This window comes from Dromiciops gliroides, chromosome 1 (assembly GCF_019393635.1).
Source record: "Dromiciops gliroides isolate mDroGli1 chromosome 1, mDroGli1.pri, whole genome shotgun sequence".
NCBI lineage: Eukaryota > Metazoa > Chordata > Mammalia > Microbiotheria > Microbiotheriidae > Dromiciops > Dromiciops gliroides.
In genome coordinates, this window is record NC_057861.1 from 519,684,787 (window position 1) to 519,705,945 (window position 21,159).

The window sequence follows — 21,159 nt, forward strand, 5'->3', positions numbered from 1 at the left end:
AAAGTTGAAAAGGTCACTATGGGGAATAATCAGGAAATTGCACAGATAAGCTTAAATTGGGTTTAGAAATGAAGTGAGGTGCCACAATTTTAGGAAATGAATTTAGCCACTATCCTTTACATAGTAATAATGGTTAAGTTTAAAGTTTAAGAAAATGCTGAAAATCTCAGAAATATACATTTGAAAACACTATCAAAATGGGTTATTTCACATTACATATTTCAGCAACACATACCCCCTCTCCCAATAACAGGTGTGGCTATATTGTGAGGCATTAAAAGCCTAGATTGTTCATTAATAAAGGAAGAAGCAAGTCTGTAAATCAACAAGGGACTCCTAGGGAGTTTTATATTAGGCAGTAATTAAATAATAGTTCATGTTGCTTTCTTTCACTGGGAATTACATCCTTTTCACCTCTCCTCTGCTGAAGCAGAGACATCCATTACGATGAGTAGCTACAACACTTGTCAGATCTAATCATCTCCAAACAGCTGAAGGCCAACTGACGTGTACTCTCTTAAAGCATGGCTTCTTTTCCCCCAAAAGCCCACTGTCCTTTCACGTGCATGTAACAGTCAAAAGAGATCACATCACAACAATGAAGAAAAACAGAAACATATGGTATGGAGGGGTCTCAGCAGGAGATGGCTAAAATGCCATGGTTCTCCCATAAACAAAATATATGCAAAAATGTGTGTTCATAGAGGATGTCAGCTTCGGTGATGGGAAATAATAAGCCTGCAAAGGAAGATAGAGTTTTACTGTGGCTACAGTTACCTAGGAGTCTGTATTTTTAGTTTAATTTTTTATTACTCTATAAAGTGGTGCACCAGAGTAAGCTAGTCCCAGGTAGTTAATTATGCATAAGCAGTTGCAAAGTTCGATTTTGCTGTATAATATTGAGCCACATAATATTCTTCACCATGCATTTTGCTCATGCCTACTGCAAGCTTCCCAATGACAGCTGAATTGCAAACTGTAAGTGACTTCACTCTCGCATTCTTTCCTGAATCCCAGCACTAGAAAATTGTAGATGTAAAAAAAAAAGTAGGGGGCTATAAAATTGCTACATCTCAACAGAGAAGAAAGCATTCATCCTTTCAGAGGTATATTAACTCCAGAAAATATGCTAGACATTCCTAGATGAGACTCTCTCTTACTGTGTCTTACAAATTTGGAGCTATATAAAGGTAACTGTGTCAACTAGGTTCTTTTTTCCCTCCCCCACACCTCCCCTTTGGTCCATTCCTGTTTTAAGTTGTAATTGCCCTGCTGTGAGAAATTCCAGAATTTGCCAGTGAACACGCAAAGTGTTCTTTCTCTTTTGACCCAGTCCTTTTGTGTTGGGGGCAGCTGTGACGTCAAACTGTACAACCTCCTGTTTGCAGAAAGGACTCTGATGGTAGGTTGACTGGAATCTTCAAAATTTATTTCCCTTTGCTTTAACACAATACATTGAGATGTTTGAAGGCAGACGGAAATGCTCCTTGATTCCTCTTAGTTATCTCTAACTAATTTTGTTATCCATGTTAAGTAAGCTCTTATTATTAAATTTCTAGAGAGAGACTACTACATACCTTGCCTTGGAGATAACTAAAACTGTGGAAGAAGATAATATAGAGCCCCCCAAAAAAGATAATTTCTGTAGTCAGGTAAAATTATTTCACAATTTTAAGTTTAAGGTAAAGAAAATCTTCTCCTTTAATTAAAATGATCACATATTGTTCTATTGGAAATCTTTTTTTTTAACAGAATCTTTGAAATTCTCTTTCTTACCCCTCACCATCTGTGTTCATTGGCACAGTTTTAACTGATATTTTAACAGTAAGGTAGAAAACTTGTTTGTTATTTTAGGAGAAAATTGTATCAGGTCATCTTGTTTTTACTTCAAAAGGAAGATCCCTTACTGAAAAGGTGTCTAGGATTAGGATACAGCCTCCACAATTTTGTTTCTGTCTAAAAACTTTGAATGTTTTTTTTTCCAGTGTGTTGGCAAGCAACTAGTGTAAAAGAAAAATTGGCTCTCACTCGGCTTCAAATGCTTCAAGCCCATTTCTTGACTCATTTGCTTCATTGCATTGGTAAAAATCAACTACTGAAGTTCATGAGGAGTTCATAAGGTCCTATTAGTTCTAACCCTTTAATGATTTTCTTGAATCCAATTCTCTCCCCCCTATTCCCACTGCTGCTAGAATAATTTTTTGTACTCTTTGTTCTGCTCATGTTTCTTTTCTATCCAAAAATTTTCAATGGCCCCTTATTACTCACTGAGCAACATTCAAACTATACTCTGTGGTATTGTTCCCAAAGTTTCCATGATCTAGAAAAATCCTACTTTTCTACCCATATACCATTATCATACTACTCCCCAGAGCAGTTACCATTATGGTTTGTTTGTTTGTTTTTGTTTTGTTTTGTTTTTTTGTGGGGCAACAAGGATTAAGTGACTTGCTCAGGGTCACAAAGCTAGTAAGTGTCAAGTGTCTGAGACTTGATTTGAACTCAGGTCCTCCTGAATCCAGGACTGGTGCTTTTTCCACTGTGCCACCCAGCTGCCCTACCATTATGTTTTGCAGGTAGACCCAGGAGTAAAAATTGGCCTGAGGCCAACAGCATGGTATACCCCCTCAAATGCTGCTGGCTATACAGTCTTGAAGAGATTGAGGAATGTTAGGAAGAGATCTTCAGGGATGCATTAATATACCAACCAGTATCTTCCTATTTTTACTAATTATTTTTTCTATGTTCTGGGTTAAAATATTTCTATACTGCTAAGGGGCTTTAAATATTGTCACTGTCTTCTAAAAGCTTGTTCACCAGGACTAAACTCCAGTTGCCTGTCCTAGTTATGACTCTGTTACTCTCCTGTTTCTCAAACTGAAACTTCACCATTATACCTCTTTGTCTCGTTTTTAGTCTGGTAACTAAAATTAAAATGACTTCCCTCACTCTTTTGACCCATTGAATTCCTATCCACTTTTTGAAGCAGCTACATGGTACAGTGGATTGAGCACATGACCTGTCCTTTTTCCAATTTAGTCTTAAGTACTTTTTTTGTTTTTGGTTTTTTGCAGGGCAATAAGGGTTAAGTGACTTGTCCAGGGTCATGCAGCTAGTAAGTGTCAAGTGTCTAAGGCCAAATTTGAACTCAGGTCCTCCTGAATCCAGGGTCAGTGCTTTATCCACTGCACCACTTAGCTGCTCTGGTCTTATGTACTTAATAGCTGTGTTACCCTAGACAAATCACCTATTTTCTCCCTGTTTCCTCAACTATAATTGGGGGATATAAATATCAAGTCCCTCCTGGGTTGTTGTGATGATCAAATAGGGTATTTGTAAAGCTCATGATATCATTCAGGACACATTGTAAGCATTTAATAAATGCTTATTTATTTCCTTGCCTTAAGCCAATATCAAGTGCTCTTTTCTCTAGGAAGCTTTCAGTCATCCTCATATGCTAACAAATTTCCTCTTTAGTTCTCAGATAGCACCTTGTTTTATCCTTCTGTAATGTACTGCATGTGTAGTATTTTGTAGTATGTGTCTTGGCATCTTACCCCTTTTTCAGAAGATAAGAATACTTAATGTTAATCATATTTTGTTGCTTCCCACCAAACACTGTACCTATATATACAAAAAGCACTTGATAAGTGGGTGCTGCTTCATATGTTCTCTGAGCATTTTTGCTTCTTTGGTTAGGGGTGAGAACCATCTATTTTTATTTTTTTTGAGACAATTGGGGTTAAATGATTTGCCCACACAGCTAGTAAGTATTAAGTGTCTGAGGCCAGATTTGAACTCAGGTCCTCCTGACTCCAGGGCTGGTGCTCTATCCACTGTGCCACCAAGAGAACCATCTTTTTTATCATAGAAAATCAGCTTCTCAAGAATGTTTCATATTTTCTTTGACATGATACATTGAAATCAGATATCCTTATTGATGGTAGCTCAATAAAATGAGCTCTTGACTTGAATTTACTTGATATTTATTTTGTATTTTTCAATAAAGGCAGTAGCTATTTTGCTTTTATTTATGTCTCCCCAGCACCTAGCTGGCATAATGTATAACTTAATAAATGTTATTTAAATTGAATTAACAAGACGGGACAATGGAAAGAAGTTTGGGTTTGGTGTTGAAGGTCCTAGGTTCAAATCTCAACTTTCACAAACTGTGTCAGTTTAGGAAACCCTCAACTTCTCCAGCACTCACTTTCTATGTATATAAAATAAAGGGAGTAAATAACTTGACCTCTAATGTTGTTTCCAGCTTTAAATCTATGCTGCTTTGAATCTTTTCTGGGTTCAAGTACAAATGAAATAACTAAGAAAGCTGAGGTCTCTACCTCCCAACTGAAATTATTTATTTACAATACTCAAAATGAGAAAGTTCAGAGCCTAATGACATTAGAATCCCCCAATATAGTACCCATCCTTTGAGTCATTTTGGACAACTAAAAAATAAATTTTGATTTGAGAATATTCAGATAAGCATTTTAGCTCCCTTACAGAATTGTCCAAATATTATAAATTTATTTCTTAAGTGGAGAGAAAAAAAAATCACCTTTATGTGAATGGAGTTTTGTAGAACTGGGTTCAAAATTCTCCTCAAATATTTCTCCCTGCAGATAATATTCTTCAGGAAGATTCCAAATAACTGTGTTTAGTGTGATGTATTCAGTGATTTGGGGAGACTTCACTCCAGGGAGTAGGGGCCCAGAAATATCAACTTTAAGTAAAACACTGGATTCTTATGAAATGCCTTTGATTCTAGCATAGAAGGTGCCCACAGCATTCTGTTATGCCCCTGATTTATCTTGAAATGCTTAGTGTGCTCACAAAACCTTGGCCCTAAACTGCTTTTTTTTTTTCTTTCTGGAAGCATAGCTTTTCATAGACCTCTGGCAATTTTGCTTCAAAATGTAGAACCAAGGGGCCAGGTTGACAGTGCCAAACCAAAGGAAAATGCAGGGCTGCACAATTACTGGAATCCTGGAATAATGCAGGTAAAAACAGGAGGTTTTGCCTGAATCGACCAGTAATTGTAAAGCCTTCTATGCAGTAAAGATTGACTTGGAATGAGTTGAGTAGACAACTATTTTTCAGCAGCCAACAAAAATGATTTTTTTTAAAACTCCTGGACCTATGACTAAAATTCCACCGTTTTAGTGAAGTGGACTTTGCATATTTAGCAGGTGAAACTAGGATAATCCAATTCTGATAATTCAGCCAAAAAATATTCCAAACACAAACCCTCAAACGAAAATAAAACAACATAAAACAAACCAAGTCAAAGGCCTGTCTTATTCTCCTTGTTACTTATGCAAATGTAAGTTTTTGTAATATTTTTCTTCAGATTCCCACCACCTCCCAGATACTTAAAGCATTAAAAAAATATATATTAACTATTCTGCAAAGTGCCCTGAATTTAGAAATTCTAAACCTTCTCTTCCTAAAAAGAATGATTTGGAAGATTTAGATGCCTGTTAAATAACCACACAAATAAAATACATATACACATACACATACGAACACTGTACATGGTACTGAGGAAAGAAAAGGAAAAATGTTAACAAAGATTCCAGGAGTGACCAATCTCTTTTGTTTAATTACAGCTATTATTATTTGGGAAAATAATATTCCTGGTATAATTCCTTTATACCTTTCTTAAACTATTTTAGATTCAAAGGAAAAAAATATTTTCAAGAAAGTTATATGTCTTATTAGGGAACAAATCCATTTTCTTGGCCTCATCAAACTTAATGTGAATGCAAATTAAAGCCATCTTTTTATTTTTATATAACACTATTGTGCAATAGCCTATGGAATATGGAAATACTGAATAATTTCATATCTTATTTGATCTCCTGAAAATGAAAAGACTATGAAAATCTGACTAAATGCAAGTGGCAGAATCTTGCTGAGTGTGTTTCATAGATTTCATGATATTAAAGACTTTTCTATTGCTGAGCCATGATGTCACATCTATAGCTGTGTGCATAATTGTATTCTCTTCTCAAAGATGCTGCTTTACTAAAGTCAGCACTGAACATGCCATTCCTAGGAAGACACACTGCTTGGGATAGAGAAAAACATACCAAATCACTGAATACACACAGTTGTGAAATAAAATCATTCCAACCTTTGTCTTTCTTGAACAATTTGAGATGTTGAATATTTGGTGGGAAATAATGAAATGAGTATAAGTGGCATTGATTTTTTTGTTTGTTTCCAGCTAACTGTAAGTAGTAACACAGAGGCATGAGACTGAGAGTTTGTACTTGTCCAGGGTAGCCTGATGTAAAGGTAAAGTCAAATAAATGGGAACTATACTTAGCAGAGAAGGTCAAGGAAAAGAAATCATTTTGATAAAATTAGATCATATCCAATAGTCCCATCCTTTCAAATGGTAGGAGTCATCTAATTATTCCTAGCACCTTAAGTAAAATTAATTAGCTTTTAAGAACATATTTTTCCTTTCCTTGCTTGATTCTCAAATGGAGATTGTGCTCTTAAAGTCATAAGAAGTTCTCTTCTTTTCCTCCTCTTTTTATCCCCAACCCCCACAGTATTTCCAAATAAGGACTCCTTTATCCTATTGTAGTACATGGATACAGAGCAGGCACTCGCACTTTTTTCCCCTTTGTGAAAAGTTTGCACGCATATTTTTATGCCTAAATAATAAAAATATCCAATGAGATCATAGCTGACTAAGGAATAAGCTTGGTAAACAAATGGGAACACTATAGCTCAAGCAAAGGCTTGGTATCTTACAGTTAAGGTAATCCATTACAAGAATTCATAGGTAAACATTTCTGTTCAGGGAACTGTGAGAGTTTGAGTCTGAAGGGAGATGGGGAAAAGCCTGCAATTTGATTGGAAGAATCAGTCAACACATTCATATGTAGAAGTGCTCAGAGTAAGACTTGTTTAGTGTTTATCGACAAGAAAGTATGTGAAACCAGACTCTTAGGCTAAGAGAACCCATGATTCTTATATTTTACAGTGTCAAAACATGTGCATTACATTCCCTTACCCTATGGTTTTTAAGCCATAAGATAATTGCAAATCTCCAAACAGCAGATTCAAAAGGGTTATATTGTTTATGTGCTATAAGTATATGTATTAGTTGACTAGATGACAGATAATTCAATTAGCAGAGTTTAAGTTAAATATTGCATTTATATAGCTTTTCACAAAAGGGATATAAGTACGGCACCACATTTTTTAAAGCTCTATAGTATATAAAAAATAAAACAAACAATGTGGGGGAATCACCAATAAAGTCGATTATAATAAAAATGAATAGATCTATTCTAATTAATTTTTGTATAGCACTTGTAGTTTCACACCCCCCACTGTTTTCATTTGACAGGTAAATGGTTGAAGACAGAAGACTTATTATAGATTTTACATCCAGCCCAGGAGAATTTGGACTGATTCCATTGAGCAGGTTCAGGTCAGCTAAGTCCTTTCCTTCAAAGCATCATGGGTGTCTCTGAGCATCATTGCAAGCTCGTTCTGGCGGTAAGCCAGGCTTCAAAAGCCTTTCACTCTGCAGTCACTGACTCACTAATGGGCAACTGCAGGCTTTCTGATTTTCCTTTCGTTTCATGTGTTCATTTGACATAAATTTAATTAAACCAAATCTGGTGTTAAAGCAAGAAGAGATAAAAGTGATATGTCTCAAATTAAAGAACTGTGAAAGATACAGGAAACAGGACTTTTTCCCCCTTGTTTCTATAAAATATTGTCAATTTTAGTAAGCTCACTACTTAAAGTCTGCAAAAACTATACCAGTATGCATTATTAAGAATAATGTGTATCCAGGGTTAGATGAAGGTCCTGGCCCCATATTCTCTGTAGTAAAACCTTTCAGAGAATGCTTCTGCTTTCTTTCATACTCACACTTCAGGTAGTCACCTCTTCACGGGATATAAGACAAGTTTGCCCTTCTGCTGGGTACATATCTATAGTTGTTAGACAGCTCAAAAGCATACAACAGCAGAAACATGAAAAGATCACATATTAAATATAAAAATCATCATTTTTCAAAGGTCTTTTTTAGTTTTTACTTAAGGCTAAAGAGGAGATTGTGCAAGTGAAAAAGATCACGCTGTTTAAAAGGTTCAATTTAATTGCTTTGAATGCTGCTTTAGGAAACATCCAAGTTTCTGGTTTAAAAAAAAAAGTCTTTTTTTCCATGCAAAGAAATCTCAGGATGGAAATATACTAATATGAACTGAAAGGGGTTTAGCAACCTAGCCAGAGGTGCTCTGAGCCAATGATGTTTCTGTTCTTGTGGGTGTGCAAAAATCATATGTAAGAACAGGATTTAGGATGCTAGTTATAAAATACTCTATTGACAAATACAATAACGACAATCAGGACAACTTCTCTTTCTTTCACACAATAAGGTTTACATAGTATTTTCCTAATACCAATCCTGTGACCTAGATCTTTACACATATTATCATCCTCATTTTGCTGATAAGAAAATAAAATTTCTGGCCACTATCCAATAGACAAGTATCAGCAAAATCTTTAGGATTACAATCAGAAGGCCTGAGTTTGAATCCTCACACTTCTACTTGCTATCTGTATGATCTTGCAACAAAACTCAGTCTTTCTCAACCTCCATATCCTCAACAATAAAATGATAGGTTAGAATTCTGAATGTAATTCTACCTCCAAATCTTATGATCATATGGATTAATGATAAAATAGAATTTTATGTAAGCTTATCTGCTGTCATTTCTATTTTGTAATGGAAGGTTTTTGTGATGAAGGAAAATAGTGTTTATATACATATATGCATATAAATGTATATTTATATTATATATACACATCTATATATATACATAATACATATGTAGAAGCTTAAGACATCACAAAATTCTTCCATTTGTTACACAAGAAGTCACCATTAGGCTACATAAAATTCTCTCATCAGTAATTTACAACATAATAATTCATACAAACGAATTTATATTACCCATAATTGCTTAGGACATTGGTCTTCACAAGCACATCACCTTATAAATATTATTATCTATATGACTGACAGGCCTTGGTACTCAGAAAAGAATTCTTGAAGCAATTTAGGCCAAATGCTACCAAACACTTAAAAGAAAACAAGCTTCTAAATATTGACTGCATGAAGCCTATGATCTACCCACCCCCCAAAATTCTGGATTTATTTCATATCTATTTGGTATTTGCATATCTGCAAGTGTTCTTTTCTCTCAGTGGAATTTAAGATCTTTGAGGGGGCAGGGATTATTGTTATTATTAATATCATTATTATTGCTGTTGTTGCCTTTATATACCCAGCCTAGCCCAGTGGGCTGCATATGGAAGATACTTAAGAAAATGTTGTTTAATTGAATCGACTGTGATCCAAAGTCTTCAGGTCAAAATTATATAAATAAAGGGATTGTCACCATGGAGTGATCAAGATAAGGGGAGTTCCAGCATTTTTTAATCACTAAAAAATGTTTGAGCAGGTACTCCGATATATGTGTAAGTATTTATTTATAAATTTTATAATCTGTTACTGTAGAAATATGTTGTTACAATATAATATGCATATTATAAAATGGATAAAGGTAAAGATGTGAAATCAAGCATATTTTAAAATTGTGAGAAAATAATTATTAATAATGGATTTCTAGGAGAAACCCAGACATTTGTTTAGTTACTCTCTCCCCCTCACCCCAGAAAGTTCAGTTCATGCCAGGGATGAGCCCAGGGAACAAAGGAAATGCAGATTGATTCTTTTGTTTAGCCAGGGGAAGAAACACACCTAGAGACTGGAATTTACCCTTCTGTATACTCTTTAGACCACCTGCAAATCATGTCAATCAATGGAACCGAATGATGCTATAACCAATTAGCTTAGATCAATGTGTAATGACCCGCCTTTATCTAAGGAGGATAAAACACCAGGCCACACTAGGGTCAGCCTCTTTTTGCTCTCTTCATGCCCAATCTGTTCACCCTTTTGGCTTCCTGGATCTGCTCTCTTGGCTCAGAATGCTGTCTTTTAGGGCTATGTAGGTATGAAAGCCTGAAGGGCTAAGACTATGAGGAAGTTAGGGAGACACATGGTCAGTTCTTTACTGGTATATATGATATTAATTAATAAATGCTTACTGCCATAACAGATGCAATAGACATTAATATATAAGTAGCAATAATTTTAGAAAAAAGTCTAGTACAATAATTTAAAAAGCATAAAATAAATTTATTTTCTTTCTTAAACATTCAAAGCATCTTTGTACTTTCAATTAAAAAATATATCTACATATCTATATCTATATATTCTTCACCAGAGGTCCATGAACTTAAAAAAAAAACCTGTTGATAAATACATTACAATATAATTGGTTTCATATGTAATGACATGGATTTTATTTTGTGTTTTTGAAATCATTTTTCTGAGAATGGGTCTTTGGCCTTCACTAGATTGCAAAAGAGTTCCATGACGAGAAAACAAAACAAAACAAAAACAAAACATGCTAAGGACCACTGCACAAAACTGATTACTATTCTTTTAATTACAAATAATAATTTAAATTATATCTGAATTTGTTGTACAGATTATTGAAAGTCAAATTTTATTCTGATTGTGTGAGAGTAATGTGTTTGAATATGGGTCATTATTTATTTATTTTTTTCTTAAATCTTGACAACACAGTGTGATGTAGTAATTCAATTGTTTGGCTATAAGTTCAGTGATAACTGAAAAATGGATCTCACAAAGCTAACCATTATGAGAGCTAATATTTATATAAATATAAAGTAACATCTATATGTTAACTCTTATTATCAGCATAGTGCTTACTATGTGGTAGTTGCTATTCTTGAGTTGTTTCAGATTCCCTGTGTGAAAAACCCATTTTAAGATTTTCTTGGCCATTTCCTTCTCCAGTTCATTTTATAGATGAGGAACTGAGGCTAGTAGAGTGAAGTGACTTGCCCAAGGTTACACAGTTCGTAATTGTCTGATAACAGATTTGAACTCAGGTCCTCCTGAATCCAGGGCCAGTGCTCTATCCACTGGGTCACCATGCTACCCACTATATGGTAGGTATTGTGCTAAATATTTTACAATCATATTACTTGGGGCAACTAGGTGGTGCAGTGGCCCTGGATTCAGGAGGACCTGAGTTCAAATACGGACCCAGACACTTGACACTTACTAGCTGCGTGACCCTGGGCAAGTCATTTAACCCCAATTGCCTCACCAAAACATAAAACAAAAAAACCCAAACAAAACCAAAACCAAAAATAAGCAATCATATTACTTGATCCTCACAACAACCCTAGAATATATGTTATTATTACACATATTTTACAGTTGGAAAAACTGAGGCAAACAGGTGCCTAATACAGGGTCTTGCAGCTAGTAAGTGTCTGAGGCTGGTTTTAAACTCACGGCTTCTTTTTTTCCAGACCCAGTGCTATATCCTCTGTGCCACTAGCTACCCAGGAAAAGACATGTTATTATGGGATGACAGTCATTGAATAAGTTAACAAACTTTTTTTATTGACATTAGCTAATAAATTTCTTTTTTTTCCTGATATAAATCAAGTGTCCTTATAAACTAATCGTAAAATGTTGCATTTTTTCAATTAAGTGTGGAAGGGCAGAGGTTGCATGGGGTGAAATCTTACATGAAAGAAACAGAAATGGGCTTATGGAGTGAGGGAAGAGATAGGGAAGGAACAGGGGACAGTAAATGAAGTTTACACTCATCAGAATAGGCTCAAAGGTGCCAAGTTTTATGGTTGGTATTCTGTAAAGAATTAATTGTTATTTGGGGTTTTTATACCTTGGCACACTGGCCTGGGGCTCCACAAACCCCATGGTGCTCCACCCACTGGTTGTAGCCGTTGCCAGGGCTCTGGCACCTCACGTCATCACCACTCGCGGACACCTACGTGGGCCTGGCAACATTATAATGATTGGAAGCCTAGTGAGGGCAGTCATATGACTGTCACAGTGGCCATCCCATTGGCTGGGGCTGTGTGGGGTGTTTCTAGGTTTGGGGGAGGAGAATTGGGCATTCTAGGTGGAGGCTGGAAAGCGACAGCAGAACGCCTAATGTTTGAACCCCTTTGTTAAATGATATAGATATAATAGCTGTATTTGAAGAGTTGTATATTAATGTAACATATTTTTCCAAATCTTGTATTAGTGATATTTGTGGGTTGTATAATCTGCTGTTGGGAGCATCCTCTTAGGAGAATTGGAGGAAAGCTATGGATAAGAATGTCATAGGATGTGAAGGCACAGAATGATTAAAATCCACACAAGTAGAAGTAGTACCACAGTGATAAGATCATGGTTCCCAGTAAAATATTAAGGTAAGGAAAGACTGTTAAAGGGGTCTTGTTCAATCTGTTCATGACCAAAACATGCTAAGCCTCTATGGTTATTGTTACTCTCTATCACACATTCATCTCCTGTGTTCATAGTTTTCTACAGGGACTTCCAGCTTGCTTTTGCAAGCTGGTTGCTCAGAATTGTTCCAGCACATATATCAAATCCATTCAAGCCTTATCAATAGTGTTTATTATTATCCTAAAACCTGCCACTGTGGGGATTATTCTAGTTCTGGGGTTCTCAATCACTCAGGCAATATGCAAGTTGATGTCCACTAATTTTCATGTTCCAATAGGGCCACACTGAATCTTCATCCCTGGAGGCTTAGGTACTACTGGGCTATACACAGTATCCACTAACTCAGGAATCCATACCAGACCAATTCATTCGTACTTTATCTCTAACTTCCAAAAGTACTCTGCTATACTTGGGTGACAGTGCATAGAGTGCTGTAAGTTCAGTGAGAAAGACTTATCTTCCTGAGTTAAAATGTGGCCTTACTTTTACTAGCTATATAACCCTGGACAAGTCACTTAACACTATTTGCCTCCATTTTCTTATCTGTAAAATGAGCTGGAGAAGGAAATGGCAAACCACTCCAGGATCTTGGTCAAGAAAAACCCGAATGTGGTCACAAAGTGTTGGATTCACCTGAAATGACTGAACAACAAACAACAACATGACCTACTTGCATTCACCAAAGTCTGGCCATTGGTAGATGTGAACTTACTTTAGCCCAGGGCTCAGCCAAAATTTGTCAATTTAGCATAGACAAACTGTAAAAGTACCTTTAGAGTTGCTTTCATGAAGGTGCTAATGTCTTCTCCAGGTACTTAACTGTTAAAGCAGAAATAAACAATTTCTCAGAGCAGCAAATCTCAAGCAAAGAGAAAATTAACTTCATCAGGCTTTTTTTTTTTTAATAATGATGATGTCTTCTCAGAATCTGAATGAATGAAGCCAGCATTCCAGTTCCCCGAATTACTAAGAAATATAGAAATTAAAACATGGAATCCAAACCTAGATGTACATATTCTATTGTAACAGTACTAATATACTATCATCAATGGGAAAAGCATGGTACAAAGGAAGAAGGGTAGAGTAAGGATGACTTAGGGCCCTACACTGGAGGTAGTGATAGAGAGTTGTACATTATATACTCTCCTGCAACTATTCCTCTAAGGAAAACTCTCATGTGTGGAATGATTATATGAGATCCATGTTTTACTCCAGAAATTAGTGCCTTGCTTCCCCAGCCCTGAAAAGTTTATAAATTATTCTAGCAATCAGTCAATAATCTTTTTAATGTTGATATATTGGGCACTATGCTAAGTTCAAAAGGAATGTATAAAAGTATGAAAGTATAAATATATATATTTATGTATATAAATATATTATATATATGTATAAATATATATTAGATTATATACTAAGTATAAAAGGAAAGACAAAATAGATCCTGCCCTGAAGAAGCCCAAATTTTAATGAGGGAAACAAGATTCAAATAACTATGCACATACAACCTATATACCATTCAAATGGAAGGTAATTTCAGACAAAAGATACTACAAGTGGTAGAAACTGGAAGATGCTTCCTGAAGATGGTGGAATTTGACCTGAGTCTTAAGGAAACCAGGAAATTCAGGAGGGGAAAGTGAGGTAGGAGGCATTCCCAGGTATAAGGGATAGCCAGTACAAATGCATGAAGTGTAGAGATGGAGTGTCATGAGGGAGGAACAGTAAATAGGATGGTATAACTGGATCATAGTGGACACAGAGAGTAGTACCCTATAAGAAAACTGTAAGAGTAGGAAAAGGCCAGGTTGTAAATGGTTTCAAATTTCAAGCAAAGCATTTAATATCTGATCCTTTATTAATACGGAGGCTTTATAGTTTATTGAACAGAAAGCATCACAGTAAGAGCTATGCTTTAGCAAATTCATTTTGTCAGTTAAGTGGAGGATGAATTATAGTATGAACAGAATTAATAGATAACTAGCAGGTTATTGTAACAATCCAGATGAGAAGTGATGATGACCTATACAAAGATAATAATAGTGTGAGTGAAGAGAGAAATATATGGGAGAGATGCTGAGATAGTCGAACTGGTAAGCCTTGACTTATGTACTGGGAGTTAAAATTAAGAATTAAAGATGACCCTGAACATGCAAGTCATGATGACTGGGAGAATGGTGGTACCCTTGATAATTATAGTTAAGCTGGGGAAAGAGAAGGGTTTGGGAATAAAGATAATTCTGTTTTGAGTATGTTAAGTTTGAGATGTCTATGGGACATCCAATTTGAAAGGTTCAAAAGGCAGCTAGGAATGGAACTCAGAAGAGAAATTAGGACTGGATATATAGATCTGGGAATCATCTGCATAGAGATGATCTATCAAAGGAGATTTAAAAAAAGGGAATTAAGAAAGGTAGGAGAAGAACTAGGGGAAAGTGGTATCTCAAAAACCTAGAGAAAAGAGATTATCTGTGAGGGGAAGGTGCTTATTGGAATCTAAGGGATCAGGGAGATCAAAAACAACTAAGGTTGTTTGTCCTTTATTTTGAAGAGGACCAATGGCATCACAGAATAATGTCTTAATTTACATATGAAGTGGATTTAAATGAGGCGGAATTGCACAAAGTCATAAGCCTCACTTTCTCTTCCAGTCATGAAAATCCACTTGCAGGACAAAAGTCAAGATAACAGGCAATGGCCTGGAATTCAATGAATGACTTTGGTATCTTTGATGTCTGATCAAGCTCTAAGTATTCCCCTCTGCCTGCTTCAGTCACGTTCATGATCATTAGAACCAATTATTCTCATTTGTCTGTTCCCCTGGGGTAAGTCTTCACAGGCTTGGGCTAACTCACCAATGGATTTGACACTATTGGTTACCCTCAATATAGCTTAATGTATCTGCGAAGATGGTTTTACCAGTATCACCACTGGATATGCTACAGCTTCTTGGAGCCATAGGTGAGAGTTGTTTAAAGGTGGCCCCCAAAGATGGATGAGCTGCCCTGAAAAGGGCTCAGCAAGTCCCCACATCAGAGGTGCTAGTCCTTCCTCATAACCCCATACACTCTTCAAAAAGGATAAAGTTTGAAAAAGGTCATTAGATTTGCAAATTAAAAGATCACTGGTAATTTTGGAAAGAGTATTTTCACTTGAATGATAAGGTGAGAAGCAATATTGCAGAGAATTTACAAATAAGTAAGAGGAGAGGAATTAGAGGCACCTAGTACCTAGCAAATGCCTTCGCATGGAGTTTAGCTGAGAATGAATAAAGGAAAATTGGAGGAAAGTTTAAGGAGATGGTCAAGTATAGAAGCATTTGGTTTTTTTTTAATAAGGATGGAGAGACATAAGCATGTTTATAGGCACCAGAGTTGGGGGGAACAGTACATTTGGAAAGATCAAGAATTAAAGAAATGATAGTGGGGGCAATATGCTGGAAAAGTTGGGAACAATTAGGAACAAAGAATACATCAAGGAGTTTGCTGAGACAAGTAGAAGGCATGTTAAAGGGTTTGTCTTGGCAAGTAGAAGGACTAATTCTTTATATGAGGCAGGAGAAGAGCAAAAGAAAGGGTATGGGGACAAAATGTCTGAATGAGATGAGGTAAAAATTAGGAGGGAATGATTTCTGGAATAATGGATTTAATTTTTTTTAGTGATGTATAAGGGCCTAGGTCCTCAGCTGAGAAGGTGAGGACTTTGGGAGGATTGAGAAAGGAGGAAAAGGTTTCCAGTACCCATTACCGGAAACAGTGGATCAATTATGTGAATATGAAAGCATTGCCTTGACATGTTAAGAGCCCAGTAGAGATAATGTAATATGAATTTACTATAGGTCCTCTAAGCATGTACAATGATTTTCTCAAGCTTTGTTCAGTAGTAGATGATTTGGAGGTGAGACAGGTGGTGGGAATAACTTAAGTTTGGGTTTTGACCAGGATAGGATGAGGCAGGCATGGGCTTTGAGTGTAGAGCTTAGTGTATGGTTGAACTGATTCACTAAGGTCTTGAGATAGGGGAAAGATGAAAGTATATCCTGTGCATGGCAGGATGGCCCACAAAATAGGTAAAGCGTAGAGAGTTTGAAGGTCATGGTAAAGATGAAGGACAGGGTTAACTATTGTAATGCATAGGTAAAACTGGAATGATAAAAAAAAAACAAACTATTTATTAAACAAAGGAATTTTGGAGCCTATGCTGGAGCATAGCTTCTGGAAATTGACTGTCTTGCAAGGCCTAAGTGCCAGAGAAAATGATTTCTAAAAACGTCAACCTTGGCCAACAAATTTGGAGAGAAAATGTGTCAAATGAGAATGTACTATAGTAATAGAGAGTTTCACACAAATTTCTAATTCTATAAAAATGTGCCATACTGCATTAGTGGGAGTTTTCTCTCCTGGGAATTCCACATGTCAATGAAATCAGAGGTCCAGTCCTTCTACTTTTGTAATAAGAACCAAGGAGGGGCCAATGGGGGCCCAGTCCTCTAAGTATGCTCAATCTGCTTTGTGTAGAGCTAACCCTTGTGGCTGCTTGGACATTCTACTTCTGAGCACGCATAGTAAAAGGTCCTGCTCTCTGCCTCAGAAAATTCTGAAGATATTCTGGTACTTCTTCCTATAAGCTTTCTATGTGGTGAAAAAGACACTGTTGATGGAACACTGAACCACCATTATAGTATAAAATACACTAACCAGGAAATCATTCTCCTTTTCCTTCCCCCTGGTTATGAAGTGTAGGGATGACTCTATGAGTACCTACTTTGCAATTAATGAAATGAACTTTCTGGAATATTGCTTTGCGTTTCCCATTTTGCATATACATACATAGATACACATATCATGTATGTGTATATGTATATATACATATATGTACACATGCCAATGTATAATTATCAATGTATATATATTGATACACATATAATCAACATATATGCATGTTTATATATTGCTATCTATACATATATATGTATTTATATACTGTCATAGGCATACGGATGTATATAGGTATATATCATTTAATATATGTCTTTTCATCTATCCATCCATCCATCCATCTATCCACCATTATAAGCCTTCTCAGTTTGTTATAAATGATAAGCTTCCACGATCTTAACATTTGTTTAGGCTAGAGAAGAAAGGAAGCACTTGTTCTCTTCCTGGGCCAACATTGTTGATTCTTCTGGTTCAAATTAGTACTTTTTCATTAATGTGCATAGTACTTTGCATACTAAATGCACTATGTTCAGACCTAGAAGTATAAAGAGAGACAGCATGGCATAATGGGAAAAGCACTAGATATGACTAGATATGACATTAAAGGACCTGTGTTCAAATTCTGCTACTTTCTACCTATGTGCCCTTGGATGAGTCATTTTATCTCTGGAAGCAATCATATCATATCCTCATATGTAAAATCAGACTGTTGTGGGAGATAGGTATTGCATATTATATATGTATTATATGATTATATAATGGGTATTGTATATTATATATGTACCATATAATTGTATAATACAACTATAATAAAAATATATCAGGTATTATATCTTATATAGGCATTATACAATGGGTATTATATATTATATACATGTGTATATATACACATATGTTTATATAAAAGCTATCTATCAAAGAAGGCCTTCTGGATGGCTGAAAATTTTAGTAACTATTTTAGGAATCAGTCTCTCAACTCAACAACAGAAGGAGGCTGGGCCCATGGATCCCCAGAGAGGTAGAAAGGTTGGATTATGGCACAGGTCTCAGTTTGAGGTTCACAGCCTTGGAGTGGGATGTCTGGCCACTTAAAATATTTCTTCTGTGACCTTAGAGCTCTGCATCAGGTCGTGGAATCTATTGATAAGTATTTTGTTTTCTGCTTCCAATTTTGCTTTATGACGTCCCAGACAATATTGCTTTATGATTTCCTGAAATTTGGCTTCCAGGCCTTTTTTCCCTATCATGCTTTATGATGGGTCCAAATTCTTAAATTCTTTTTAAAGTCTTTGAATTTATTTTGAAAAACTTGTAGGAAGGGGCAGCTAGGTGGCGCAGTGGATAAAAGCACCGGCCTTGGATTCAGGAGGACCTGGGTTCAAATCCAGCCTCAGACACTTGACACTTAACTAGCTGTGTGACCCTGGGCAAGTCACTTAACCCTCGGTGCCCCCCCCCCAAAAAAAAACACACGTACATTTGGGGCAGCTAGGTGGCACAGTGGATAAAGCACCGGCCCTGGATTTAGGAGTACCTGAATTTAAATCCGGCCTCAGACACTCTACACTTACTAGCTGTGTGACCCTGGGCAAGTCACTTAACCCCGATGGCCCTGCCAAAAAAACAAAACAACAACAAAAAAATCCCTGTTGGGGGCAGCTAGGTGGCGCAGTGGATAGAGCACCAGCCCTGGATTCAGGAGGACCTGAGTTCAAATCCGGCCTCAGACACTTGACACTTACTAGCTGTGTGACCCTGGGAAAATCACTTAACCCCCATTGCCCAGCAAAAAAAACAAAAACAAAAACAAAAAACAAAACAACAACAACAAAAAAAACAACTTGTAGGCAACTCATACTTTTCCAATTCTGTTTTTTGAGTTTTTCCAGCAATTCTTACATTTTAGACCTCTGCTTTATGCCTCATTTCTTTTTTTTTTCCAGAATATCTTCTGCCTGTTTTGTTTTATGTCCTTAATTTATTATCTTTTTGGGTTTCTTTCACTGAGTTCTAATCTCACTCTTTTTTTCTTCAATTCTTTCACTAGACATTGCAACCACTCTGAGGATTCATGTCACCATTCCATTCACTTTTAGGGAGTTATCATTTTGTCTACAGCAAAATCATTCTGTTATTCTCAGGATGTCTCCTATGATTCTTTTACCCTATAATATTTATTCATTGTTTTAGGAACTTCTCTTTCTTTGATCAGTCTCTTTGCTGTTTTTTTTTTTTTCCTGTAGGGATTTCCTTTTGAGAATGTCATAACTTTTCTTTTTTATTCTTTTACATTTGGGGGGGGGGAGGGGGGCTGTTTTGGGATGATGGCCTGGAGATGGACATAGAGACAACCACTCATTCAACCATTTCTCCAGAAGTCCTACTTGCCTATTTTTAACAGTATTAAGAAACTAGATACAAAAAATAGTTGTTGGAAGGCAAGGAGAAGAAACTGGGCAAATAATTTTAACCCAAGTGGCCAACATAATGGTGACTATCCATTCTGTACTTGGCTATACTGGACTCTGGAAAACAGACAAACAGTTTGTCATCAGGACTATACTGCAAACATTTCCTAGCATGGCACAAGTTGCCAGATCTTTATTTTTTGAATATTCTTGCATATAAATAGTTTTCCCCTGGAAAAAAATGCAAGCTCTTTGTAGGAAATGACTGTTATTTTTTTTCCCCAATCTTTGCATCCTCAGTGCCCAGCACAGTGCCTGAAACATAATAGGTATAGCTAGATGGTAGAGTAAACTGGTTTCTACATTTGGAGCTAGGAAGGTATTCATTTGAATTCTTCCTCAAACTTACTAGCTCTGTGACCATTGACAAGTCACTTAAACTTTCTGAGTTTCAGTGTCATATCTGTAAAACAACAAATTTAGACTCAGTGACCTCTGTTTTCATAACCAGCTAGACATCTATGATCCCTATGTGTTTGTTAAGAGTTTATTGATTGCCTGCTGGAACTGTGAGGTTATCTAACTAATCTAACACAATTTAGACCCCGTCTAGAAAAGTGACCAAGTTTTTCAGACTTTTTGATCCTGTTATCTCACTATTTATAAGGAAAGTTCCCATAAATTCTGCTATATGTATAAGAAAAAAAAAGAAGGGGAAGGATAGATGCCTTTTGAATGGGGAATGGCTGAACACTTTGTATTTGAGTGTTACAGGATATGAGTAATATAATTTTTTCATGAAGAATATGAAGAATTTAGAGAACCTTTAGAAGGCATATGTGAACTGATGCAAGCAAAGTTAGGAAAACCAACAGAACATACACAGTTACCATAATGATATAAAGAAAAACATCACCAAGAGATATCAGAACTTAGATTAATACATTGAAAAAATTTGTTTTCACATGATTAAAAATGAAACATCTCCCTCTGCATAGAATGGTGGCAAAGTAGACTTTTACAGTGAGGAACATTTTATTATATGTGGCCAATGGGTCAGGTTGTTTAAATCATGCTTTTTGTTACTATAAAGGTTTTGTAGGGGGGGTATGTTAAAAAACGTTTTTAAGAGTGGATAGGGGGGCGGAGCCAAGATGGCGGAGGAGAGGCTGTGACTCCCACAAGCTCCAGATAAACCCGTCCATTCATGCCCAAATAATGGGGTAAAAATCAAAACCCAGAACAGCCTAATGCACATAAGAACAGAGTGAGACTGTTTCTCTGCAAAAGAGGGCGATTCTGATCACCTACTGATCAGGCTGAACAGCTCAGCGCGCGGTCCGGACCCAGCCAGGGACAGTGCTTCCAACACGTCAGAGTCTTCAGCACCAGCAGCTTCTGAGGCTCCGATCACGGACTGGTGAGGGGGTTCAGAGGTAGGCCGGGGTGAAGTGGAGGCAGTATCTGCTGGAGTTGGGGCAAAGCGCCCTGGGTCTGAACCAGTGGGCTGAATTGAGTGGTGGTGGCCCAGTGGGGGAGGGGTAAAAGCACGCCAAGCTTCCGACCATAGAGAATCAGAGTTCAATCAGACTTCTGTTTCCGGGTAAGAAAGCGGCTGTGATTACTCACA